The sequence below is a fragment of the Podarcis cretensis genome, assembly GCF_951804945.1.
Source record: "Podarcis cretensis genome assembly, chromosome: 4".
NCBI classification, from domain to species: domain Eukaryota; kingdom Metazoa; phylum Chordata; class Lepidosauria; order Squamata; family Lacertidae; genus Podarcis; species Podarcis cretensis.
Genome location: NC_137173.1, coordinates 15,968,945 through 15,995,926, shown reverse-complemented (window position 1 = coordinate 15,995,926; position 26,982 = coordinate 15,968,945). Strand labels below are relative to the sequence as shown.

General features: G+C 42.6%; 1 long non-coding RNA gene across 1 annotated transcript; it reads left to right on the top strand.

Moving 5' to 3' along the window:
- Positions 1–544: 544 nt before the first annotated feature.
- On the top strand, positions 545–22,690 carry LOC307215172. The gene is made up of 2 exons (XR_013838345.1): positions 545–582; positions 22,307–22,690. It is a non-coding gene; the product is annotated as an uncharacterized lncRNA (long non-coding RNA).
- Positions 22,691–26,982: the final 4,292 nt, after the last annotated feature.

Genomic DNA, 26,982 nt, shown 5'->3' with positions numbered 1-26,982 from the left:
TTAAGGGGGACCGATGGGAGGGAAAGGAGAATGAGGTAAGGTAAAAGGTAAAGGACCCCTGGACAGATTAAGTCCAGTCAAAGGCGACTATGGGGTTGCAGCGCTCATCTCGCTTTCTGGCGTTTGTCCACAGACAGCTTTCCGGGTCATGTGGCCAGCAGGACTATGTGGTATGTAAAGTTGCAGTCAAGTGCAACATTCTGACAGAGGACTAACAGCCTCCATGTTCTAACCGGTTGCTGTGACAACCAGTTTGTTGGTTGCTGGTAGTTAAGAAAGATAACTGCTCAGTTGCAGTTACAGATAGGTAGCCGTGTTGGTCTGCCATAGTCAAAACAAAATAAAAAAATTCCTTCCAGTAGCACCTTAAAGACCAACTAAGTTAGTTCTTGGTATGAGCTTTCGTGTGCATGCACACTTCTTCAGATACACAGTGTATCTGAAGATACTGTGTATCTGAAGAAGTGTGCATACACACGAAAGCTCATACCAAGAACTAACTTAGTTGGTCTTTAAGGTGCTACTGGAAGGAATTTTTTTATTTTGCTCAATTGCAGTCACCTCAGGACCAACTTCCCTCTGGTATAGTTTATTTGCTTGTTATGTAACCTAAGCCTGCCTTCAGGTAAAGGTAAAGGGTAAAGGGACCCCTGACCATTAGGTCCAATCATGGCCAACTCTGGGGTTGCGGCGCTCATCTCGCTTTATTGGCTGAGGGAGCCGGTGTACAGCTTCTGCGTCATGTGGCCAGCATGACTAAGTTGCTTCTGGCGAACCAGAGCAGTGCACGGAAATGCCGTTTACCTTCCCGCCTGAGCTGTACCTATTTATCTACTTGCACTTTGACGAGCTTTCAAATTGCTAGGTTGGCAGGAGCAGGGACCGAGCAACGGGAGCTCACCCCGTCGCGGGGATTCGAACCGCCGACCTTCTGATTGGCAAGTCCTAGGCTCTGTGGTTTAACCCACAGCACCACCCACGTCCCTAAGCCTACCTTCAGGTACAGTTCTGAAAACCTGAATGAATCTGAGATAAAATAGTTTTATTTTAACATGAATCAGATTTGTGTGTGTATTCTTTAAAAGGGATTCAAAGCGATTTTTAACCAGGAAGGCATCTTTATTAGTAGAACTCAGGCGAGTTAGCAACAAGCTGATCAATGCATAAATTTAAAAGGGGGATTGTTTAACTCTGCTAAATTAAACCTTCCCACAGACTAAACCACTTCTGGTGCAATGGAACACTGTGGCGGAAATCAGAGCGCATGGAAACGCCGTTACCTTCCCGCCGCAGCGGTACCTATCTATCTACTTGCACTGGCGTGCTTTTGAACTGCTAGGTTGGCAGGAATTGGGACAGAGCAATGGGAACTCACTCCGTCGTGGGGATTCGAACCGCCGACCTTCTGATCGGCAAGCCCAAGAGGCTCAGTGGTTTAGACCACAGCACCACCCGCTCCATAAATGAGGTAGAGGAAAGGGGTCAGTTCCTAGTTTACATTGGTGCATCTAGCTCAGTAGTCTAGACTCTACAATGACTTTCCAGGGTTTCAGACTTACCTGAAGACACCAGGAATTCAACCTAGAACCCTTTTGCATGTAAAGTGTGTGCTCCACCATTGAGCTATGGACCTTCATATTCTATAGGACCCACGCTATGAATCTTCGAAAGGACCCTTGTTTGCAAAGGACTCTTTGTTGGAGACATCTTCTAGTTCTGTTTGCCTCTGCTGTTCTTGTATCCAGTCCTCCTCTGCTCCCACCCTACCATGATTCATTGGACTTATCTCTGTCTGCTTCAAGGAAGCTACCTTGAATGGAGTCAGACATCTGAAGGCAACCCTGTATTGGGAAATTTTTAAACATCTAATGTTTTACCATTTTTATGTGCTGTAAGCTGCCCAGACTGGCTGGGGAAACTCAGCCATATGGGTGGGGTATAAATAATAAAATTATTACCATCATCATTATTATCATTGCTCCATCTTGCTCTGTCCTGCCAACATTGATTGGAAGTGGCACTCCAAGATTTCAGGTGGAGAATCTCTTGCAGCCAGGGATTGAATCTGGGGTCTTCTGCATGCATGAAAGTTGCTCCACCACAAACGGCAGCCCTTCCATGTATCTTGCTGCCAGGGATTAAAAGTGCAAACTGGGTTTCACTTTGCAGATTGCTTCAGAAAGCGTGAACTAGGTAGGATCACCTTTAAACCAAATTGATTTTCTCCTCCAACCCTAGTTATCTTCATGAATTTGTCTGTCATCCTTGCGTGGGGGCCGTGCCAACCTGACCACCCCAATGTTTGCATCTATGCTGCCAAGGCGTGTTTCATCCAGAACATGGAGTAAAGGCATCTCTGATTAAGGTCTCCTTGCATGGTTCCGTTTTGCCTGAAATCCTATTCAGTCTTTCCACAAAAGTTTTTTATCTCTCTCTCTTTCTCTCTTCTGTTCGTAAATTTAATTCCCAGCCCTGGGATTTTTGTCTTGCTTTTTTTTTTAGTTCTGATGAGAGTGAACAGCTGGCTTGTACTGTGGATTTTGTTGACAGCATTCAGTTGTTACTTTTTTTTTTTTTTTTGGTCAGACGGAGCCTGCGTCGCTTTGTCTGGCTACTGTCTGACATGTCAGCTTGCACACTGCTCCAGCCCCCAGCTGTTCCCTCCTTTCATGCTATGGATCGCACTTTGCATTAGATTTAAACGTGCCTTCAGAAAATAGTAATAATAAAAATGTCGGCAGAGCTGATCAGTTGCCACAGCAACCTGTAAAATGGGAGAAATCTGATCCTGGAGCAGCCAAGAACTTTGTTGGAAAGGATTTCTGCATATGTGTTTGAGGGCACACTTATCGGTCCATCTTGAAAGTGATCACAAGGGCAGTTGAAATGGCACTGCTTTGAACACTGAAAATGCAATGAAAACCTTGATTTACTTAAGGGAAAAACACGACTTCAAAACCCCGTTAAACTTTTGATGTGTGTTACAAAGACTTTGGGAAGTGTCTCGACACAACATTTTGCCTCCAAGTTGAAAACTAAGGTGTTAGAGAAAAACTTAACAGAGATTGAGAAAGAGAGGTTTCAGAAGGAGACAGGATTAACATTGGTTAAGAAAGTGAAATATCTAGGGGTTCATATGACTGCTAAAAATGTGAATTTATTTCAAGATAATTATGAAAAATGTTGGATGGAAGTGAAAAGGGACTTAGAAATATGGTCAAAATTGAAGTTATCACTGCTGGGCTGAATCTCTGCAATAAAGATGAATGTATTGCCTAGGATGCTGTTTTTGTTTCAAACACTGCAAATTTTGGACAAGATGGATTGTTTCAGGAAATGGCAGAGAGATATCTCAAGATTTGTCTGGCAGGGCAAGAAACCTCGAATTAAATTCAAGATTTTAACCGACGCTAAAGAAAGAGGACTTCCGGTCGGCGCCAGCGTTTAATGGCGGTCCGAGCCTCGAGCTCCGAGGCAGGACTGCTTCGCTAGTTCGGGTCTTACCCGCTACGGCGAGCGGGGGACCCCTAAAATCACAGGCGCGGAGCCTGTGAACAAAGGAGATTCGGTGGGCACCTTTTGCGCCCCCCGGCACTGTGAAGGAGCCTTTTTAAAGGCTTCTGAGCGGCATCGGGGTAAGCGCGGTGCTGAGAGTCGTCACCCAGCTAGCGGAGTGAAGCCGCGTCGCCATGAACGGAGAGCGCCGATTCCTTCCTGCAATTGGAAATTGACTACAACACCCGTGAGTAAGACGGAAAAATTGACGGGACACTAAAATTAGAAATTTGGCCGAAAACGGGAAAGGCATAAATTAAGGAAGTCTGCCTCCCCGGAGCTGCATGAGTAACAAAGCAACGAAAAACCAAGCTGCATTTGAAGGGAATTCTTCTATTTTTTTTAAGCTGTCAAACTGACATCGGACTTAAACTTCCCCCCCGATAGGCAGGAGAAGGGGGGAAGGGATTGGGACATTGTTAACCTGCTGAAAAATTACTGGGAAAATAAGACCTTCCACTGTCAAACCCCCCAGGTCGGGCTGCCCAAACAAGACACCGGGATGTGAACTGTCATTTTAAACTTTTCAAAGTGGGGGTTTGTTTGTAACAAAGTTACTGGACTTTAGACTACCCTGTTGCATTTTGGCTACATAGAAAGACAGAGAGTTTACAGTTTGGACATTGAAAATTACTGGCTACTGTTATACTTTCTTGCTCCTTTGTTTTTCCTTGCCATTTGGATACAATTGAATGCTCCCTCTAGAGGGTTTCAAGTGAAATTGTTGCATTTGGAAAAGTAACAGTGGGATTTTCCACTTGGAAACTATTTTTGTGAGAACGACCTTGAGGATATGAGTGGCCCAACAGAAGAGATAGTAACAAGGCTTAAAGCAAAACAATCTCAGAAGAAAAGGGGCTCAATATCAGGAACTGCACCAGCTGCACAGGAAAAAACAGCAGCTTCTATGGATCCTATGACACAGGCTCTCCTTAAAATAAATCAATCTCTGGAAGCATTGACAAAGCTGTCGACAGAGAACTCCAAAAAATTAACAGAATTGACAACAAGATTGGATGTTAATACAGCCAGCGTAACGTCTAATACAGATTCTATAAATAGATTAATCCAGGAGAGCTCTGAAACACGAAAGATTGCAGAAAGTGCAAAAATTACTGCTGAGGAGACAAGGGAAAAGTTTGGGCCTATCATTAAAAAAGTGAATGAGCATGATGCAGCCCTCTCTTTACTGGAACTTCAGAGGAAAGAGAAAAACTTAAAACTAAGACTGGTTCCTGAAGGGGAAGGGGACAACCTTGTGGAATTCCTTACAGAGAACTTTATATCTTTCTGGCAAGAGGAATGGGCCGAAGATGACGAATTTGAGATAACAACAGCCTTCCGACTGGGCAGGAGACAGGACAAGAAACCAAGGGATTGTCTAATTACACTGAGATCAAAGGAAGAAAGAGATAAAATACTGAACTTACATTATCAAAAGTCGTTGCTGATCCAAAACTGTCAAATACAGATTTTTAAAGACATTCCCAAGTACATTTTAGAGGTGAGAACCCTCTATAAAAGTTTAGCAGACCTGCTGAAGAAAAACACTATACCATTCAGATGGGAGTTCCCACAAGGACTGTCCTTTAACTTTAAAGGAAGAAAGATTAAAATAAAAACAATTCAGGACAAAGAACAATTTTTGGAGAGATACCTGGAGGACTTGCAGAAAGGAACTGTAGAGGAGAAAGAACCACCTGATATAGCAAATTTATCATTTGGACTTTTACCACCACCATCGGAGGAAGAACAGAAGCTTGGAGCAGTTGGAGGAACAGGTACTTAAACACAAAATGTCTCTGCAACTTCTTAGCTGGAATTGTAACGGCTTGAACCTTCCTCGGAAAAGACGACAAGTTTTTCACATTTTGAAGAGAGAACAATTAGATGTAATATGTTTGCAAGAAACCCATATTGCCAGGATACACAGGAAATTATTGATAAACAAGAGGCTTGGTCAAGAATTTATCTCATCAGACAAAGTGAAGAAAAGAGGTGTGGTGATCTATGCAAAGGAAAAATTGGTTCCAAAATTGATATTTAAAGATGAACAAGGAAGATACCTGGCAATTGAAATACAAATTCAAGGAGAAAAGATTCTGATTGTTGGAGTATATGCCCCAAATGAGGGGAAGGCCGAATTTTTTAAGAAGCTGCATGAGACACTAGTTGACTTTATAGACTATAAAATCGTAATGATGGGAGATATGAATGGAGTTGTCTCAACAAACATGGATAAAGCACAGAGACAAGTGATCTCAAAAGAAGGGAGACTACCAAAGATCTTTTTTGAAATGACTGAAACTATGGACTTGATTGACATTTGGAGAACAAGGAATCCTCTAGAGAGAGAGGGAACTTTCTTCTCCAAGGCAAAAATGACATGGACAAGAATAGACCAAATCTGGATTTCTAGTAGTCTGGCGTCAAGAACAAAAAAAGTAGAAATCTGCCCAAAAACTTGCTCCGACCATAATGCTGTGAAGATGGAGATGAAACTAACAACAACTTGATCCTTTAGATGGAGAATGAATGACACCCTATTTAGAGATGAAGAGATTTACAAGAAGGCCCTTAAAACATTAAAAGATTATTTTGAGATAAACAGGAAAACAGATGTGGAGAAAAGAACAATTTGGGACGCAAGCAAAGCCGTGATGCGAGGTTTCCTAATTCAACAGAATTCTATAAAGAGGAAGAAACAAAACGAGAGGAAAGAAAAAATCTTAGAAAAAATAAAAGAAGGAGAGAAGAAATTGAGGTCCAAACCAAAGTCTCATGAGATTTTGAGAGAAATAAAGTTCTATCAGATGCAATATATGGAGCTCATGAACCAACAGATAGAATGGAAGATAAAGCAAATGAGACAAAGAACTTTCGAATCAGCGGATAAATGTGGGAAACTTCTGTCATGGCAATTGAAAAAAAGGCAAAAAATGAACACCGTGACAAGTCTAGAAATGGACGGAAAAATTATCCACAAACCTAATGAGATAAATAATAGTTTTCAAAGTTTTTTCAAGAAATTGTATGCACAAGGGCCAATTAATGAACAAGAAATAGAAGAATTCATCAGAAAATACGGTTTACCAAAAATTCCAGAACAAAGTAAAAGGATCTTAAATGAGGAAATAACAGAACAAGAAATAGAGGGTGCCATCCAAAATATGAAATTGGGAAAATCACCAGGACCAGATGGCCTGACGGCCAAATACTACAAAATGCTGAAAGAATGGTTGATACAACCACTGAAGGAAGTTTGCAATGAAATTCTGATGGGGAAAAAGGCACCTGAATCGTGGAAAGAGGCTTTCATCTCACTTATACCGAAAACAGAGACTGAGAAGAACCAGGTCAGAAACTACCGCCCTATATCTTTACTCAATGTGGATTACAAAATTTTTGCAGACATTTTGGCAAAAAGATTGAAAAGAGTGCTGATAGAGGAGATTCATAAGGACCAAACAGGCTTTCTCCCAGGGAGACATATGTCAGATAATGTGAGGAACATTATAGACATTTTGGAGTTGTTAGACGTTGACATTAATAGGAAGGCAGTCTTGATTTTTGTGGACGCGGAGAAAGCCTTTGACAATATCTGTTGGACTTTTATGAAAAAGAATCTCCAAGGGATGGGGGTAGGCCAAGGTTTTGAAAACGGTATAGGTGCAATATATTCTAAACAAAAAGCTAAGTTAATTGTAAACAATGTGGTAACAGAAGAAATATCCATAGAAAAAGGTACACGGCAGGGATGCCCAATATCCCCTTTGCTTTTTATATCAGTCCTGGAGGTTTTGTTAAATATGATTAGAAAGGACCAGTTGGTTAAAGGAGTTCAGGTCGGAGTTAGACATTACAAACTAAGAGCATTTGCAGATGACCTAGTATTGACTTTGCAACAGCCAGACACTAGTACTAAAAGAGTATTAGAATTAATTGAAATATTTGGTCGAGTAGCAGGTTTTAAACTGAACAAACAAAAAACGAAAGTGTTGGAAAAAAATTTAACAATGGAGGAAAGAGAGAGTTTTCAGAATGAAACAGGCTTGGAAATAACAAAAAGGGTAAAATACCTGGGGATAAACTTAACATCCAAGAATGTGAACCTATTTAAGGATAATTATGAAAAAAGTTGGTTAGAAGTAAAGAAGGATCTGGAAATATGGTCAAGGTTGAAACTTTCCTTGTTAGGCCGAATTGCTACTATTAAGATGAATGTATTGCCTAGAATGCTGTTTTTATTCCAGACGTTGCAGATTTTGGACAAGATGGACTGTTTCAAGAAGTGGCAGAAAGACATATCAAAATTTGTCTGGCAGGGCAAAAAGCCCAGAATTAAATTTAAGATTTTAACTGATGCAAAGGATAGAGGGGGGTTTGCCCTGCCAGACTTAAGACTTTATTATGAATCGGCAGCTTTCTGCTGGTTGAAACACTGGCTACTTCTTGAGAACACTGACATTTTGGATCTGGAAGGGTATGACAATAGTTTTGGTTGGCATGCATATTTATGGTACGACAAGGCAAAGGTGTACAAAAGCTTTAAAAACCATATTGTAAGGAAAGCATTGTATAATGTCTGGATTCGATATAAAGATTTGTTGGAAAGTAAAACCCCTAGGTGGGTGTCACCAATGGAAGCTAGGGAAGTAAAAAAGCTTAATATGGACTCTAAATGGCCAAAATATTATGAAATCCTAGAATATGATGGTGAAAGGGTTAAACTTCAGAGTTATGAGAAACTAAAGCCCAAGGTTCGAGATTGGTTGCACTATCATCAGATAAATGAGACATTTAAACAAGACAGGAAAATAGGATTCCAGAAAGAGAGGTCAAAATTAGAAACAGAATTGTTGGAATCCAATACTAAGAATTTATCGAAAATGTACAACTTGCTGTTGAAATGGAATACACAGGATGAAACGGTGAAATCAGCAATGATTAAATGGGCACAAGATATTGGTCATGACATTATGTTTGCTGACTGGGAACAGTTATGGACCACCGGTATTAAATTTACTGCATGCAATGCTCTAAAAGAAAATATTATGAAAATGATCTATCGGTGGTACATGACCCCAGTCAAGCTTGCAAAAATTTACCATTTGCCTAACAATAAGTGTTGGAAATGTAATGAGACGGAAGGCACTTTTTACCACCTTTGGTGGACCTGCCCAAAGGTTAAAGCTTTCTGGGAAATGATCTACAATGAAATTAAGAAGGTCCTTAAGTGGACTTTTCCTAAGAAACCAGAGGCTTTTCTCTTGGGCATGGTTGGCCAATCGGTGCTAAAGAAGGACAGGATTTTCTTTATGTATGCTACTACAGCAGCAAGAATTCTACTGGCAAAGTATTGGAAGATGCAAGAACTACCTACTCTGGAAGAATGGCAAACAAAGGTGATCGACTTTATGGGACTGGCCGAGATGACGGGCAGAATCCGTGACCAGGGGAAAGAGACAGTGGAGGAGGACTGGAAGAAATTTAAAATATATCTTAAAAACAATTGTAAAATTGAGGAATGTTAAGATGTCAGGGGGTAAGAGGTAAAGAATTGCAGCAGTAACTAAAAAAATTAAAGGAAATTTTATGAAAGGGAATTAAGACAATGGACCCAAGGGTTGCTAAAGAATCATTAAACAAGGATGCAAGGAAGGGGAGGCATGGGGAAGTCAAAAGAAAGAAGGGTATGAAATGAGGAATTTAAAGTTACATGGGTTTAATTGCTATGTACCTTATCTGATTTTTGTTTTTCTTTTGTCAGTTTTGTTGAGTTTTTATTACTTGTTTGAAAAATTAATAAAAATTAATAAATAAAAAAAGAAACCTCGAATTAAATTCAAGATTTTAACCGACGCTAAAGAAAGAGGTAGATTTGCCCTGCCAGACTTTAAACTTTATTATGAATCAGCCTCATTTTGTTGGCTGAAAGATTGGCTGCTTCTTGAAAACACAGACATTTTGGACTTAGAAGGTTTTGATAATGTTTTTGGATGGCATGCATATCTGTGGTATGATAAGGTCAAAGCACATAAAGCCTTTAAAAACCATATTGTCAGGAAAGCTTTGTTTAATGTTTGGATGAGATATAAGGACTTGCTTGAAAGTAAAACACCAAGGTGGCTGTCACCTATGGAGGCTAAGGCTCTGAAAAAACTTAATATGGAGACAAATTGGCCAAAATATTGGGAAATTTTGGAACAAGATGGAGATAGATTAAAGCTGCAGAGCTTTGACAGTTTAAAAACTAAAGTACGAGACTGGCTTCACTATTATCAAATAAGGGAGGTTTACAACTTGGATAAGAAAATTGGCTTTCAGGTGGAAAAATCAAAATTGGAAACAGAATTGTTAGAACCTAAAACGAAGAATTTATCAAGAATGTATAACTTGCTGTTGAAATGGAATACACAAGATGAAACGGTTAAATCTGTTATGATTAAATGGGCACAAGATTTTGGATATAACATTATGATGGCTGACTGGGAAAAGTTATGGACCACAGGTATTAAGTTTACGGCTTGTAATGCCTTAAGAGAGAATTTAATGAAAATGATTTATAGGTGGTACCTAACCCCAGTCAAGCTGGCTAAAATTTACCATCTGCCCGATAATAAATGTTGGAAATGCAAAGAGATTGAGGGCACATTCTTTCACCTTTGGTGGACGTGCCCAAGGATTAAGGCCTTCTGGAAGATGATTTATAATGAAATGAAAAAGGTATTTAAATATACCTTCCAGAAGAAACCAGAGGCCTTTCTCCTGGGCATGGTCGGCCAATTGGTGCGAAGGAAGGATAGAACTTTTTTTATGTACGCTACAACAGCAGCAAGAATACTCATCGCGAAGTATTGGAAGACACAAGAATTACCCACCCGAGAAGAATGGCAGATGAAAGTGATGGACTATATGGAACTGGCTGAGATGACTGGCAGAATCCGGGACCAGGGAGAAGAGTCAGTGGAAGAAGATTGGAAAAAATTTAAAGTATATCTTCAAAAATATTGTAAAATTAAGGACTGTTAGAAAGATGTTGGAAAAAGAAAATTAGATGGTTTTGGTTGAAATGACATAAAGGACTAAGTAAAGACGAGTTGATGAAATTGACGAAAAGAGAGGACGTTAAATTGTAATATATTATGTTAAACTACTTAAATGAAAATAAGGTTGGAAGGACGTGCTGAAATAATGATTTGAATTAGAATACAAAATTGGGAGGTGAGAGGAAGTCAAGGAAATAAATAAAGGAAGAAAGTTATGTAAAGGTTTAATCAGTTCTTTTTTATTTTTTAAGTGGATGTGTTTTTTCCTTTTTGGTGTTGTTGTTTCTTGTTGTGTTTTGTATTTTGTATTTTTCTTTTCTTTTGTTTGTTGTTCTTAAATTTTGAATAAATATTATAAAAAAACAAAACATTTTGCCTCCAAGGATGGTGGGACAAATGAAAGTACAAGAAAGAATAGATAATTCTATTCCCCCCCCTTGTTGTTGTTTAGTCGTTTAGTCGCGTCCGACTCTTCGTGACCCCATGGACCAGAGCACGCCAGGCACTCCTGTCTTCCACTGCCTCCCGCAGTTCGGTCAAACTCATGCTGGTAGCTTGGAGAACACTATCCAACCATCTCATCCTCTGTCGTCCCATTCTCCTTGTGCCCTCTATCTTTCCCAACATCAGGGTCTTTTCCAGGGAGTCTTCTCTTCTCATGAGGTGGCCAAAGTATTGGAGCCTCAGCTTCAGGATCTGTCCTTCCAGTGAGCACTCAGGGCTGATTTCCTTAAGAATGGATAGGTTTGATCTTCTTGCAGTCCATGGGGCTCTCAAGAGTCTCCTCCAGCACCATAATTCAAAGGCATCAGTTCTTCGGCGATCAGCCTTCTTTATGGTCCAGCTCTCACTTCCATACATCACTACTGGGGAAACTGTAGCTTTAACTATACAGACCTTTGTTGGCAAAGTGATGTCTCTGCTTTGCCATTGCTATTTTTCCTTAACTGAGACCAATTCATACTTGGCACATTGTCTGATTGCGCAAACAACCTCACCCATATATTTTCTTCAGGTTTCCACCATTGATTTTCCAATTTAACTGAGCAGCCTGGAAGCCACTGTAGAATGTATGTTCCTTGGACTGTTTGGACGGCAATTACCTTAGGAGAGGCAAATAAGAAATTGGAATCTGAGGGGTTCCTGAATCCCCTGGGGTGGTTTCTGGTTTGCATGGCAGCCATCCAAGCCAATACCCTCATCTCACTATGGAATGGTGAGATGAGAAGAGCTATCAGCGTGGATCATCCTGAGCACCCTCTCCAGCTCTGTGGAGTTCAGCTGCCTCATTGCTTTCCAGGAGATTTTCAAGCGATGAAGCTGGACAACAGCTTGAGTTGAAACTGGAAGCTGGAGCAAGATTGTTTTCTTCTGCCCCAAAGGGTGGAACCTGAATCCACAGCTTCAGGATACAAGAAAGGAGATTCCAACTAAACATCAGGAAGACCTTTCTGATGATGAAAGTTGTTTGACAGTGAAACAGTCTCCTTTGGGAGGTGGTGGACTCTCCTTTGTTGGAGGTTTTAAAGCAGAGGCTGGATGACCATCTGTCATGGATGCTATAGGGTGGGAGAGGGGGAGGGGTTGGACTTGATGACCCTTGGGGTCCCTTCCCACTCTACAATTCTGTGATTATCAATCGGGGACTCTGGATCTGAGAAGTAGGTAAACAACCTCTTCTGGAAGGGGTTGTTCTTCCTGTGAATGACCAGGTATGTAGTCTGGGGTACTCCTTGATTCAACTTTGACACTGGACACCTAAGTTGCTGCAATGATCTGGAGTGCATATTTCTACTGCTTGTGCAAGTGAGATATACTGTATATTGCTGCTAGTGCAAAATGCAGCCAACAGAGTTTTGACTCATCAATGTGATGTGAGATCATATAGTACTATAGTCCTTAAAGACCTGCAGTTCAATGTGCTGGATTTGAGGTATAAAGTCCTAAGCAGCCTAGGACCCAGCTACTGTCCTGTCCTGAGCATGGTTTCAGATTCCACCACCAAGTGAAATCCAGGCTGCTCATGGTTCCCACACCAGTAAGTTAATACCAGAAAGGACCAGAAAGGATTGTTCAATGCTCGGCCCTTATTTAAAGCATCATTGAGAAGTTGTGAGGGGATACAGAAGTTCTCTCTGTGGCAGTGATGAGTCCTTCACACCACCAAGCTTTTAGCATTCAGCGCATGATGAACCAGCATGCATTTATTGACTGGAAGACAATTATCAAAATGAGCTAAGCGATTTTACACAAGGTACAGAGAAAGCAATCTTCAAGGTTCTTTTTTTTTTTAATGGAGCCATTTAATGCTCAACAATGTGTCTTTGTTTTGCACTTAAATCCCCACTAAAGCTCCTAGTTGCAAAAGTTAAATCATGAGATTTTCCCTCCCCCAACTAATGATTTCACCATTTTTTAATGAGAGAACAGGGCTGTTACACGTGTCCTCATTTTCACCTGTGAAATGGGTCCAGGCCAGGAGGCAAGGCAGAATTAACTAGGTTTGGAAACAAGAAGACAAAGGGCAGGATTCCCCTACTGAGCTCTGTTAGGGGCTGCCTTATACTGCATATACGGTTTGCTTTCTGAGCAGAATATATAAGTCTTTACTGAATGTCCACTTATTAGGGTTTTAGCCTTGTTTTAAATGCATGTGTTTTTGTGTGTGTTTTCAACTGTTTTTAATTATTGTTAGGTGTAAATTACTTTCACATGGTGGTTTAGAAGGTGATTAATAAATTATATGTAATAATAATAATAATAATAATAATAATAATAATTTCAGTACTGTCTACACCAGGTATCTTCAACATTTTAGACCCACAACCCACTTCTAACCCAAACATTTGGGGACCGATTTCTTAATCTTGCATGGTGGTAGTGCTTGGATTAAGCCATGACTCCTGAGGGAGTGGGTGGCGATGTAGTCTAAACCACGGAGCCTTTTGGGCTTGCCGATCGGAAGGTTGGCCATTTCAGTCTGCCCGATGGGGTGAGCTCCTGTTGCTCTGTCCTAGCTCCTGCCAACCTAGCAGTTTGAAAGCATACCAGTATGAGTAGATAAATAGGCACCTCCCTGGCGGGAATGCAAATGGTGTTTCTGTGTGCTCTGGCACTCGGCAAGATGCTCTGCCATTGAGTAATGGGCCTTCCCCAAAAACGGATTGAAAATTTTTTCTTCTCCATCTCTAAACACCCCAAATCTGTTTGTTAAGCATACGGCATCAAGCCTTGAGGCGTGTGACCTGACAGAGCATTGGTGCAATGTGTTCCCATCACAACCCCAGAGGACTGATTTTTAAACTAATCTTCTCCACCTCAAAGTTTTCACTGAAAGATTCTCCTCTAAACCAAGAAGCCATTAGCGGAGGTTATCACATTTTACTGAGCAGACTACCTACCTACTCAAAGGCAAGGCAGTCTTATCCTGAATGCGCATTTCCTATAGACACTCAAATAATACACAACACCAATTAGCATTAATGAGAGCTTAAATCACCCCATGCTGAGATACGAATATATATAATAAGCACTGTGAGCTTGAGGAGGAAAATGTGTTGAGGTAAATCTAAATGAGGAAATGGTAATGCAGAAGCAGAAATGGTGGTATTTGTAGACCTGGATAACATGGATCTTAATGGCCCCAAAATGGAAAACACAAGAATTACCAACGGTAGATGAATGGCAGATGAAGATGATAGACTTTATGGAGCTGGGTGATCTCACTGGTGACCCGGCCCCTCCGCTCCCTTTCATACGCCCCTGAGTGTTTGCGTAGGTGCAAAAAAGGGAGTCCCATTTATACTGAAAATAAAATACCTGCACCAAAGGAAGGAAATGGTGAAGCTGGCATACAGAGCCTCTTCTATAATTTTGAAGGAAAGGGTCACCAATCCACTTTAAATTCTTTTACTGTGATGCTTCAGCAGCCAGCCATTTTGTAGGAAACGTGGGGGCATGTTTATCCCTTTATTGTACACTGTCTGCTCAGAAGGAAGTCCCACTGTATTCAATGGAGCTTACTCGCAGGTAACTGGGTAAAGACTCAAGCATTTTTACTCAGAACTAAGTCTCACTCCCCCTTCATGGATCACTGCCTTGCCGTGGCGAAGGGGCTTGAAGAACTCAGAGAAGCTATGAACTATGCCGAGCAGGGCACCCAAGATGAACAGGTCATAGTGGAGAGTTTTGACCAAACGTGATCCACCTGGAGGAGGAACCGGCAAGCCACTCCAGTATCCCTGCCAAGAAAACTCCATGGACAAAGACAACAGGCATATAAAAGTTATGACGCTGGAAGATGAGCCCCTCAGGTCGGAAGGCGTCCAACATGCTACTGGGGAAGAGCGGAGGGCAAGTACAAGTAGATCCAGAGCTGATGAAGCGGCTGGGCCAAAGCCGAAAGGACGCTCAGTTGCGGATATGCCTGGAAGCGAAAGGAAAGTCCAATGCTGTAAACAAAAATATTGCATAGGAACCTGGAATGTAAGAACCATGAACATGGGTAAGTTGGAGGTGGTCAAAAATGAGATGGCAAGAATAAATATTGACATCCTGGGCATCAGTGAACTAAAATGGACGGGAATGGGTGAATTCAGTTCGGATGACCATCATATCTACTACTGTGGGCAAGAAACCCGTAAAAGAAATGGAGTGGCCCTCATAGTCAACAAAAGAGTGGCAAAAGCTGTACTGGGATGCAATCTCAAAAATGATAGAATGATCTCGATACGAATCCAAGGCAGACCTTTTAACATCACAGTAATCCAAGTTTATGCACCAACTACTGGTGCTGAAGAAACTGAAATTGACCAATTCTATGAAGACTTACAACACCTTATAGAAGTGACACCAAAGAAGGATGTTCTTCTCATTATAGGGGATTGGAATGCTAAAGTAGGGAGTCAAGAGATAAAAGGAACAACTGGCAAGTTTGGCTTTGGAGATCAAAATGAAGCAGGGCAAAGGCTAATAGAGTTCTGTCAAGAGAACAAGCTGGTCATCACAAACACGCTTTTCCAACAACACAAGAGACGATTCTACACATGGACATCACCAGATGGGCAGCATCGAAATCAGATTGATTATATTCTCTGCAGCCAAAGATGGAGAAGCTCTATACAGTCAGCAAAAACAAGACCTGGAGCTGACTGTGGCTCAGATCATCAGCTTCTTATAGCAAAATTAAAGCTTAAACTGAAGAAAGTAGGAAAAACCACTGGGCCGGTAAGATACAATCTAAGTCAAATCCCTTATGAATACACAGTGGAAGTGAGGAACAGGTTTAAGGATTTAGATTTGGTGGACAGAGTGCCTGAAGAACTATGGATGGAGGCTCGTAACATTATACAGGAGGCAGCAACGAAAACCATCCCAATGAAAAGGAAATGCAAGAAAGCAAAGTGGCTGTCCAATGAGGCCTTACAAATAGCGGGGGAGAGAAGGCAAGCAAAATGCAAGGGAGATCGTGAAACATACAGGAAATTGAATGCAGATTTCCAAAGAATAGCAAGGAGAGACAAGAAGACCTTCTTAAACAAGCAATGCAAAGAAATAGAGGAAAGCAATAGAATGGGAAGAACCAGAGATCTGTTCAAGAAAATTGGAGATATGAAAGGAACATTTCGTACAAAGATTTCCATAATAAAGGACAAAAGTGGAAAGGACCTAACAGAAGCAGAAGACATCAAGAAGAGGTGGCAAGAATACACAGAGGAATTATACCAGAAAGAAACGGATGTCTCATATACCCCAGGTAGTGTGGTTGCTGACCTTGAGCCAGACATCCTGGAGAGTGAAGTCAAATGGGCCTTAGAAAGCACTGCAAATAACAAGGCCAGTGGAAGTGATGGTATTCCAGCTGAACTATTTAAAATTTTAAAAGATGATGCTGTTAAGGTGCTACACTCAATATGCCAGCAAGTTTGGAAAACTCAGCAGTGGCCAGAAGATTGGAGAAGATCAGTCTACATCCCAATCCCAAAGAAGGGCAGTGCCAAAGAATGCTCCAACTATCGCACAATTGCACTAATTTCTCACGCTAGCAAGGTTATGCTTAAAATTCTACAAGGAAGGCTCAAGCAGTATGTGGACCGAGAACTCCCAGAAGTGCAAGCTGGATTTAGAAGAGGCAGAGGAACCAGAGACCAAATTGCAAACATGCGCTGGATTATGGAGAAAGCTAGAGAGCTCCAGAAAGACATTTACTTCTGCTTCATTGACTATGCAAAAGCCTTTGACTGTGTCGACCATGGCAAACTATGGCAAGTTCTTAAAGAAATGGGAGTGCCTGATCACCTCATCTGTCTCCTGAGAAATCTCTATGTGGGACAAGAAGCTACAGTTAGAACTGGATATGGAACAACTGACTGGTTCAAAATTGGGAAAGGAGTACGACAAGGCTGCATTTTGTCTCCCTGCTTATTTAACTTATATGCAGAATTCATCATGCGAAAGGCTGGGCTGGATGAATCCCTAGCCGGAATTAAGATTGCCGGAAGAAATATCAACAACCTCAGATATGCAGATGACACAACCTTGATGGCAGAAAGTGAGGAGGAATTAAAGAACCTTTTATTGAGGGTGAAAGAGGAGAGTGCAAAATATGGTCTGAAGCTCAACATCAAAAAAACGAAGATCATGGCTACTGGTCCCATCACCTCCTGGCAAATAGAAGGGGAAGAAATGGAGGCAGTGAGAGATTTTACTTTCTTGGGCTCCATGATCACTGCAGATGGTGACAGCAGCCACGAAATTAAAAGACGCCTGCTTCTTGGGAGAAGGGCAATGACAGGCCTAGACAGCATCTTGAGAAGTAGAGACATCACCTTGCCAACAAAGGTCCGTATAGTTAAAGCTATGGTTTTCCCAGTAGTGATGTATGGAAGTGAGAGCTGGACCATAAAGAAGGCTGATCGCCGAAGAATTGATGCTTTTGAATTATGGTGCTGGAGGAGACTCTTGAGAGTCCCATGGACTGCAAGAAGATCAAACCTCTCCATTCTGAAGGAAATCAGCCCTGAGTGCTCACTGGAAGGACAGATTGTGAAGCTGAGGCTCCAGTACTTTGGCCACCTCATGAGAAGAGAAGACTCCCTGGAGAAGACCCTGATGTTGGGAAAGATGGAGGGCACAAGGAGAAGGGGGCGACAGAGGACGAGATGGTTGGATAGTGTTTTCGAGGTTACCAGCATGAGTCTGACCAAGCTGCGGGGGGCAGTGGAGGACAGGAGTGCCTGGCGTTCTCTGGTCCATGGGGTCACGAAGAGTCGGACACGACTAAACAACTAAACAACAACAACAAAAGTCTCACTCACTTCAATAGGATTTACTCTGTGGTATGTTCTTGATGCGGGTGGCGCTGTGGGTTAAATCACAGAGCCTAGGACTTGCCGATCAGAAGGTCGGCGGTTCGAATCCCTGTGATGGGGTGGGGGTGGGGTGGGGGTGAGCTCCCATTGCTCGGTCCCTGATCCTGCCAACCTAGCACTTCAAAAGCACATCAAAGTGCAAGTAGATAAATAGGTACCGCTCCAGTGGGAAGGTAAACGGTGTTTCCGTGCGCTGCTCTGGTTCGCCAGAAGCGGCTTAGTCATGCTGGTCACATGACCCGGAAGCTATACGCTGGCTCCCTCGGCCAATAAAGCGAGATGAGTGCCGCATCCCCAGAGTCGGCCACGATTGGACCTAACGGTCAGGGGTCTCTTTACCTTTTATGTTCTTGATCACTCAAAATTTCCATCAACATCATCATCAGTGCCAACCTGAATAAAATCACATGACAGAATGAATCACATGTCAGTGTTTGTAAAAAGCAAAAAAGGAGGGAAAGGTTCTGACCTCCCTTTGTCTCCTCAGCCTGGTCCTCGGACCCTTGTCATGCTGACCCAGCTTTATTCGCATTAAAGAAACAGCAGCCATTTTAGCCGTGACATCACATGACACGGTGCACATACACTATTTGAATGGCAATGCCCATCAACTTTTTTGGGGGGGCCCAGCTCCCTCAAATATTTTATTTGGGGGGCAAAGCCCCAAGGCCCCTAGAAGTTGGCTCCTATGATGATGATTATTTCCCCCAATCTTTAACCCTGACAGGAACTCAAGGCAGCTTGCTGCTAAGATCTTATTTCCTCCCACTGATCTGTGGAAGGTGCTGCAGATATTTTATTGACAACAATTCTGTGTGGTCAGTTTGGCAGAAAGGTTTACATTGGCTCCAGTGACCGATGTATATGTATCTATGGTGTCAATGTGTGCGGGAGGTCAAACTTAGGAGAAGCTTTCTGGTGTAGGTCAGGATGTCCCTGTTTTTATCTGAGGAATGTTGGACGGCATGAGCTTCTTGTTTTGCAAGAGGTGGAAGGCACGACTTTCAAAATGGTTTAGAGGGGCTTTAAATGTATGTTGTGGATGCGACCCTGAACTCTCTCCTGACATGTACATTTGTAAGAAGGGACATTTACAGCAAAGCAGGTGCAGCCCAGATGTAGGCTTATCTCCTCAGTGAAAACTAGGTCAAAAGAAAACTTAAAAGCGACTGTTCGGAGGAGAGAGAGTGTAATATATTTGTGTGTGGCTTATGTGTGCGCGTCTTCAATAACTGTAGAGGCAATTAGTTCAGTGGGTTGTAAAACAACAATCATTTGTGATGGATTTCTGTGTGCCTTTTCATATTACAGTTTTCATCCACTGCTTTATTTTCGTAGCCACTCTGATATCTTAACATTGTTTCCCCCCCTACTAGAGTCATTGCCAAACATTTGAAAACGTTATAGAGAAAGGCAAAAATGCTTGGTGCGTCACACGCACAAATATACACACGCATACTCTCCCTATTCGACACCTTTTCCAGCCCTCCGACTAGTATTTTTTCAAATGTTAATGGTGCTTTTTACAATTATATGAGGTACGGGAAGGAAGAAACACATTGTCTCATGAGAGGGATAAGATCGGGATCTTTTTTAAAAACACTAGAGCTGAGCAGACATTTTTCAAAAGACACTTTTTCTGGGATCATTTCTTTTTTTTCTTCCTGCCCCCTCCCTAGAGAAAGAAATATAGGAAATATAGGAATATAGGAAGAAGAGGCGAATTTAGGGCAATGTAACCAGTTCCTCCTCGCTGTGTGCTGAGCCTAGGGGGCGCTGCAGGGCGCTGCAAATACAATGTAGTGATTTGAGTGAGAGGCAAGGGGTGCCCCAAATTTTGGCCTTGCATAGAGCGCTGGTGAAATTTGAAAGACCAAAGTCTGCCCCTTCAGAAAGGTGTCTAGTACCAACTCAGCCATTGGTCTATCTAGCTCAGTCTTGTCCACACAGTGGCCATCCAGGGTTTCAGGCAAGGGAATATTCCCAGCCCTACCTGGAAATGCCTGGGATTGAACCCGGGATTGAACCTGCGGCCCCTGAGCTATGAACCTTCCCTACATCGGTCCAATATACCTGAAGGAGCGTCTCCACCCCCTTCGTTCTACCCAGACACTGAGGTCCAGATCTGAGGGCCTTCTGGCGGTTCCCTCACTGCGAGAAGCCAAGTTACAGGGAACCAGGCAGAGGGCCTTCTCAGTAGTGGCACCCACCCTGTGGAAGGCCCTCCCATTAGATGTCAAAGAGAAAAACAACTACCAGACCTTTAGAAGACATCTGAAGGCAGCCCTGTTTAGCGAAGCTTTTACTGTTTGATGTAGTCCTGTATTTTAGTATTTTGTTGGAAGCCGCCCAGAGTGGATGGGGAAGCCCAGCCAGATGGGCGGGGTATAAATAATTTATTATTATTATTATTATTATTATTATTATTATTATTATTACAGTAGTACCTCGGGTTAAGTACTTAATTCCTTCTGGAGGTCCTTTCTTAACCTGAAACTGCTCTTAACCTGAAGCACCACTTTAGCTAATGGGGCCTCCTGCTGCCGCCATGCCGCCGGAGCACGATTTCTGTTCTCATCCTGAAGCAAAGTTCTTAACCTGAAGCACTATTTCTGGGTTAGCGGAGTCTGTAACCTGAAGCGTATGTAACCTGAGGTACCACTGTATTATTATTGCATTTCCCCTGAATATTCACCATTTCTTTTTCTTTTGGTATAGTTTAACCATCAATCCTTCTTCCCAGGCAAACTCTGGGAATTGCAGTGCTGAGAGGGGAACAGGGGTCTCCTAACAGCACTCAACACCCTTAACAAACTGCAGCTCTCAGGATTCTTGGGTGGGGGGGAAGACTTCGGTCAGGGGCATAGGAAGGGGGGCAGGGGGCACACCAAGTATCACCATGGAGGGGGGTGACAAATTATCAAGGAACAATTACTGCCCTACTAGGGCAGTTCATGAAAAACTTTTTTTTAAAAAAATGCCTGTTTCAAAGGTCTTATTGTCATGGTCTGGTCTACGGGTGATCGAAGTCCCTGCTGAGGATGTTGGGACCGGGGGCAAGATGGTGAAGTGGGAGCAGGAATGAGAGCCCAGAAGCCAGGACTCAGGAAGCCAAGAGTCCGAGGGTCAGGAAGCAAGGAGTCATGAAGTCAAGGGTCCGAGGGTCGAGAAGCAAGGAGTCAAGAAGCCTAGGTCCGAGGATCAGGAAGCAAGAAGCCAAACACAGCAAGGCAGGAAACGTGTTGTTGTGGCCAAGAGCCAAAGGGAAATGCTGACCTTATATCCCTTCCTGGTTCTTGCCACAAGGTTAGCAAGTGGCCTCACCTGTGCGGCCGCATCTTGCCTCTCCGGAACAAACTTAGGAAGGCCCCAGTCCTGCGAAGCCCTACTGGTCACAGGGCCTGGCTCCTGCATGCACTCCTGACACTTATCTTACACCACTAGGGATTATATAGTTATATATGAAATTTCATGCATACAAGTTAATATCTTGACCCTCCTCCACGAAAATAGCTGTTTACTAGGCCGTATTCCTATGTCGTGAAGGGTGAAATTTCAATTCAGTGGAGCAGGGTCAAGATATACACATAATATCTGTGACAGCACCTGCACTTTGGAACTCCCCGCCTATTGCAACAAAGCACATGCCTTTGCTAGACTCTTTTCGGGCAGCTGCTCAAAGCTTTCTTCTTTAGGCAAGCATTCTTAATTGCTTAGGAAGCTGAAGTAATTTTAATCTTAATATTTTAGTTTTTGTATGTTTTAAAGTAGGATTGTTATTTTTTCTTGATTTTACTGCTGTGGTTTTTTTGTTTTGTTTTGGTGAACCACTTTGCAGGTTTTTAAAAACAAATTTTATTAAATAAATGAACAATAAATATAAATAAAATAACACAAGCCAAAACACAAGCCATCGAGTAGATTTAAGTATCTGTCCAAAGCCGCCTACTTGTTATCAGAGGCCCAGAATCCACATTCCTTTGTAAGAAAATATGAAATAATGTAAAACCATTTTTGCAGGCAAAAGAAATCACTGTGGGGGGAGGTGACAAAGAAATTTTCCGCACTGGATACCACCTGCCCTTCCTATGCCTCTGGCCTTGGCTGCATTAAAGTGGTATGATACTGCTTCAAATGTCTAATGCAGATGGGATGTTGGATGGTGTGAAAGTTTGGTGTTTGTAGCCACCCAAAGCAGAAGAAGAAGAAGAAGAAGAAGAAGAAGAGGAGGAGGAGGAGGAGGAGGGGGAGGAGGAGGAAGAAGAAAGGGTGGTGATGAGGAAGAGAAAAGCCACATTGGCTATAATTTACTTCATTTGGGTCTTTTCTCAGCGCTTCCTCTTTTGCTACAAACATTGAGCCGGCTGACAGAACATCGCTAAATGGGAGGCGGCTTCTGCTGATGGATGCTATGGCAGAATCGCCGCATGTTTATCTACTTAACGGCCCCGCAGAGTTGCCAAGTTCTACATCGTGCACTGATCTTGCTGCGAGGCAGAATTTATACCTCCCCATTTGGACAGTCTTAATTTTTTCCTTCTGCCAAGAGGAAGACAGCGTATTCGCAAGGCGAGAAAGAGAATTCCTGCTAAAAATGGAATACTCTTGGATGTGTATGTTTCCCCCGCCTGCTCTTTACTTCTCCGGTATCAGACATGAGTTTTGGAAGTCATTTGGAACCGTAACAGGAGCATAATGGGCCTTGCCTTAAGTGCATTTTTTTGTGTGTGCTATGAAATGTGATGGCCTCGCCTTCTTCTCTGTCCCTATAAATTCCCAAGGCAGCTTCCCAAAATGGAAAAAAAGGGATTCTGCAGTGGTCTACGCTGTGCAGCAGGGATTGGGAACCTGTGGCCCTCCAGATGTTGTGGTCCATTGGATTGCTTGCCCACCTTTCATCCAATTTTTCCAGGGAGGGTTGCAACAATATAAAAATGGAAGATTAAAACCAGCTCAACCATGCTTTGGTTGAGATTCCTGCATTGCAGGGGGCTGGAACATTAACAACTTAGGACCATCATGTACCCTCTCATCTGCTTTGATCTGTGAAATTGGATCTACTACAGAAGAAGAAGAGTTTGGATTTGATATCCCGCTTTATCACTACCCAAAGGAGTCTCAAAGCGGCTCACAATCTCCTTTCCCTTCCTTCCCCACAACAAACACTCTGTGAGGTGAGTGGGGCTGAGAGACTTCAGAGAAGTGTGACTGGGCCAAGGTTACCCAGCAGCTGCAGGTGGAGGAGCGGGGAAGCGAACCCGGTTCACCAGATTACGAATCTACCACTCTTAACCACTACACCACACTGGCTCTCAATAGGCGCCACATAATACCCATTCCACATTTGTAATAACTCAGTCATTTAATATGGCAGTGGTTACACTTTGGAACTCGCTGCTTATGGAGATCAAGCAGGCATGGCCACTGTACTCTTTTCGGTACTGGTTAAAAACATTATTGTTTAGACCTGCCTACCCAGGTCATATTAATCTGTATTCGTATTTTACAGTATTTTAAAGACTGCTTCCTGTCTTGCCAAAGACTTATGCATGAGGTACTTTCTAGAGGGCTTTTCACTGCTGGTTAAATTATTTTACTTCCATGGAACAGAGGGGAGAAACAGGGTGTTGTTGAGCCCATGTGGGGAAAGACTATAACAGGGGTCAGCAAACTTTTTCAGCAGGGGGCTGGTCCACTGTCCCTCAGACTATGTGGTGGGCTGGACTATATTTTGAAAAAAAGATATGTATGAATTCCTATGCCCCACAAATAACCCAGAGATGCCTTTTAAATAAAAAGGTACATTCTCTGCATGTGGGGAAAGACTATAACAGGGGTCAGCAAACTTTTTCAGCAGGGGGCTGGTCCACTGTCCCTCAGACCGTGTGGTGGGCCGGACTATATTTTGAAAAAAATATATGTATGAATTCCTATGCCCCACAAATAACCCAGAGATGCCTTTTAAATAAAAAGGTACATTCTATTCATGAAAAAACACGCAGATTCCCGGGCCATCTGTGGGCCGGATTTAGAAGGCGATTGGGCCGCATCTGGCCCCTGGGCCTAAGTTTGCCTATCCATGGACTATAACATATGTATGCAATAGCTCAGTTGGCTAGAACATGGTGCTGATAGCATCAAAGTTGCAGGTTCAATCCTGCTTTGCAGGGGATTCGACTAGAAGATCCTTCCTCTGATTCTATGAAGCATACGTGTGCATATTTCAACAGTTTCTTTTTTTAGGCTGTTTTAACTTGTTTTTAACTCTGCCTTGTATCAATAATCATAATGTATATTTTATGTAAAAAAGTTTAATGGTTTTATGCCGCTTTTTTATTTGAAAAAATCTTATTTACACACTTCTTAACATCCTTTCAGATGTTGTTGGAACTCCAGCCCCCATCAGCCCCAGCCAATATAGCCAGGGGTGAAGGATGATGGGAGATGGAGTGCGACAACATCTGGAAGCCCAGAGTTTCTTCCATCCCTGACTTAAGGCATGTGTCTCCTTCAGGAAGGCCATGAATTACCATTATGGTCCAGACATGCATCATCGCCCTTGTTGCAGCCACGGTTCAGATCCACATCCTGCATGTTTTTCAGACACTATTCATAACGACATTTTCGCAACTGCTGCTTAAAACATTCCTGAGGGTTTACGGGAAAATCACTTTGACTGATTCCTCGAGGGGTATTTCTCTCCCCCTTGAGCAAGCCATGAAAGGGGATGAAGTGACGTGTTCTGCTTTCAGATAAAATCCCTCACGTTTTAAACATTAGGAATCCTTCAACCTCTTTGCTGAGCCTTCACAGAATTCCACACTAGAAACACACACACGTTGTCAGGAAGACTCGACATTTGTGGAGCTCGACTTAAAGTGGAATGGTCCTTAATTGTGCAATTGCAGTTAGAAGTTGCGAGCAATAATTAACTATAGGCTGTCACAATACACCCCTTGAAATTTCATACTTTTACTACAAACACGCTGTCTACTTCAGCCTATCAATGCATGCCAGCAGCTGTCTAGTTTACTAAAGTGTTTTGAAGGTTCCACCCCCCCCCAGCCCCCCATGACGAGGTGATCTTGTAGATAACCTTGTCTCGGTATTTGTGGTTACATTGTGAAGTTTGTATCGGATAGGTTTTCATGGAAATATTAATAACAGCTTTGTGTTTGACTGCCTAATTAAACCTGCCTCTCTTAAGATGCCATAATTGCACATCCTTTTCCAGCATTTCCACATATCTTGAAAAATAAGCGCACTTCCTTGAGGTGAGTGTTTAAGAGGAATGTGTAAAAAACACACACACACACACACACACACACACACACACAATTTCACACATGGTCTGTATTTGAGAACTTTTGATTATCTTACTGATCACCCAGCCAAGTGGGCAGGGTAGAATAATCATAGAATCATAGAATCATAGAGTTGGAAGAGACCACAAGGGCCATCGAGTCCAACCCCCTGCCAAGCAGGAAACACCATCACAGCACTCCTGACATATGGTTGTCAAGCCTCTGCTTAAAGACCTCCAAAGAAGGAGACTCCACCACACTCCTTGGCAGCAAATTCCACTGTCGAACAGCTCTTACTGTCAGGAAGTTCTTCCTAATGTTTAGGTGGAATCTTTTTTCTTGTAGTTTGGAACCATTGCTCTGTGTCCGCTTCTCTGGAGCAGCAGAAAACAACCTTTCTCCCTCCTCTATGTGACATCCTTTTATAAATTTGAACATGGCTATCATATCACCCCTTAACCTCCTCTTCTCCAGGCTAAACATGCCCAGCTCCCTTAGCCGTTCCTCATAAGGCATCGTTTCCAGGCCTTTGACCATTTTGGTTGCCCTCCTCTGGACACCTTCCAGTTTGTCAGTGTCCTTCTTGAACTGTGGTGCCCAGAACTGGACACCACATAATAATGTCATTATTTGTAAAAAAATGATCAATATTAGGCAAATTTGTTTTGCAAAAATGCTTTATATTAGGCAAAAATAAGTACAAATATGTGTACATGAGGAGAAATTTGCAATAGATTTCCTGATGAATTTTCATGAGGATTTTAAAAACAAAATTTGCACACTGGTCTGGAAATGTGGAGAATTGAGGTTTGGAAAAATGAGAAACTGAGAGAAACTGAAACAGATTGATTTACTCATCCCGACGCCAGATGGATTGTGCATAGGTACTTTTATACTACAAACTAGAGTTGTGCACTGGATCTGCCTGAATCCTAGATCCTGTACCTAATTTGGGTTGACTCAGAATTCTGCTGGATTGGGTTGAGGCAGCCCTGGATCATCGGGGGGTCAGACCAGGTCTGCCTTGTGCAATCCAGCGCTGTCTAATGGGGGGAGCGATCTGACAGTGTTGAGGGTGGAGGAGACGACACATAGGCACTGTATCCTCCTTATTCCTCGCTTCCAATTAAGTATATAGTAGGGAGCAGGAGAGGTTTAGAATCATAGAATTTTAGAGTTGGAAGGGACTACAAGGGTCATCTAGTCCAACCCCCTGCAATGCGGGAATCTCAGCTAAAGCATCCCCGGCACATCCAACCTCTGTTTAAATACCTCCAAGGAAGGAGAGTCCACAACCTCCCACGGAAAACTGTTTCACTGCCAAACAGTTCTTACTGTCAGAAAGCTTTTCCGTATGTTTAGTTGGAATCTCCTTTCTTGTAAATTGAAGCCATTGGTTTGTGTCCTGCCCTCCAGAGCAGGAGGAAACAACCTTGTTCCTTCTTCCATGTGAAAGCCCTTGAGATATTTGAAGGTGGCCATCTTATTTCCTCTCAGTCTCCTCTTTTCCAGGCTAAACATACCTAACTTCCTCAACCCTTCCTCCTAAGACTTGGCTTCCAGACCCTTGATCACCTTGGTTGCCCTCCTCTGCACACATTCCAGCATGTCAACATCCTGTGGGAATGTTCAGGGATGCAGGGGAGGATATATTGTTTGATTATATCCTTTCCAACCTGTGTTAACAAGTTCTACAATTTAGCA